Source organism: Dromiciops gliroides, chromosome 2 (assembly GCF_019393635.1).
Source record: "Dromiciops gliroides isolate mDroGli1 chromosome 2, mDroGli1.pri, whole genome shotgun sequence".
Taxonomy (NCBI): Eukaryota; Metazoa; Chordata; class Mammalia; order Microbiotheria; family Microbiotheriidae; genus Dromiciops; species Dromiciops gliroides.
The window spans coordinates 317,937,104-317,939,075 of NC_057862.1; the positions used below are offsets into that span (position 1 = coordinate 317,937,104).

A 1,972-nucleotide genomic window follows, 5' to 3' on the forward strand; every position below is an offset into this window, starting at 1 on the left:
CAAATAATAATTTTTATATAGTGCTTATTATGTGCCAGACACTATGCTAAGCATTTTATAATTATTATCTCATTTGATCCTTGCAACAACCCTGGGAGGTAGATACTATTATTATCCCTATTTTACAGATGAGGAGACTGATGCAGAGGATAAGTGATTTGCCCAAGGTCATACAGCTAGTAAGTAGCATGGGGTAGGGGGAACACTTCAATCTGAGTCCTGACCCTAACCCTACTGCTTATTTGTCATGTCACCTCCCTACTATTTAGTCACGGGGCCTTTGGCAAGTCACTTCATTTATAAATTGGGGGTGAGAAAAATGATTATTAATAACTGATGATTTGGGGAGATTCAGAGTTTCCCCTTTCTTTTCTATTTTCAAGACCTCAGGCTCTAAAGGTTGAGTTAAACTTCTCTATTCAACCCAACCCAACCTTACAAGAAATCTCAAGTCTCAGGTGAATTCCATTCAATCACGCTTGGATGAAGAGAGATCCTTTTGTCTAGATAGCTCAAGGCTGGGGGTATTGTGGGTATAGGGATATTTCCTTTGTCCAAGGGTGACATGATGTCATTCTCAGCCCCTCATTTTAATTTGGCCAACCTCCTATTGTGTTAACCAATCAGAGTTGATTGCTATTCTTCTTCCAAAAGAAAAAGCTCTGAGACCACCACCATGATTGTCTTTGGTCCAAGAGGGACAGCTAAATGACTATCCTTTTATTAATAACATGTTGACCTTGTTTTTTTATCACCTCATACTTTTTATTTTTCTAATTTTTAAATAGTATTTAATTTTTTCCAGCTACATGTAAAGATAGTTTTCAATATTCATTTTAAGATTTTGAGTTCCAAATTTTTCTCCCTCCCTTCCTTCCTTCTCCCATCCCCAAGATGGCAAGCAATCTGATATAGGTTATATTTGTACAATCACATTAAACATATTTCCACATTAGTCATGTTGTAAAAGAAAAAAATATGGAATGCTTCATGAATTTGTGTGTCATCCTTGCTAATCTTCTATGTATTGTTCCAATTTTAGTGTATGTGCTGCCAAAACGAGCATACCTCATACTTTTTAAACATTGTATATAGGGTGGGCCAAAAGTCATGAAGGGGTGTGATCCTTTAATAACTTTTTGAATAATTGCCTTTTCTTTATTTTTTGCCATTTATGAGATTTGATTTTTTACAGGTAATGTAAATTCATTTCCTATATATACTATATATGATGCTATGGTACTGTAAATTAAAAACAAAAAAAGGAGTTATTAAATATTTGTGACTTGCAGCCCACCCTGTATAAATTAATGGACAGGAATTGTAAAAGATGGTCAGGAATGGATAAGTTGTAATCTGTAGTGTTGACTTTATTAATAAAATGATTAAATTACCCAGAAACTATGTCTTGAATTATTTTAATTGTCACAGGAGCGATAGTTTCACTATCTATGTCATAGAGTTGCAAGGATCAAATAAGATAACATAAATAAAATTCTTTGTAACTGTAAACTGTTATATAAGATAACTAATAATAATGGTAATAATGGGGGGGTTGGCATAGTGAGAGCTCAACATGAAACTAGGAAAACTTACATCTAAACCCTGCCTCTGTCATATACTGGCTGGGTGACTTTGGACAAATCACTTCATGTCTCAGTGCTCTGAGCACCTAAGACTATAAATTACAGTGAGCATGGCAACTTGCATTGGCAGAAATTTCCTTACTTTAGAATTCCAATGAAATAATGAAGAGGAAGAGGAGGAAGAGAATTGAGGAGAAGGAGAAAGAGTGAAAAGAAGTATGGAAAAGGATAGAGATAGAGATAGAGGATGAGGAAGATGGAGCTAGAGAAGGAGAAGAAGGAGGAGGAAGAAGAGGAGGAGGAGTAAGAGGAGGAAGAGAAGGAAAAAAGAGTATGAATAGAAAGTTAACCTTGGAGCCTGGAAGATTCTGGTTCAAGCCCTGCCA

General features: G+C 35.7%; 1 pseudogene; it reads right to left on the reverse strand.

Moving 5' to 3' along the window:
* Positions 1-972: 972 nt before the first annotated feature.
* LOC122744992 lies at positions 973-1,066 on the reverse strand (annotated as a pseudogene).
* Positions 1,067-1,972: the final 906 nt, after the last annotated feature.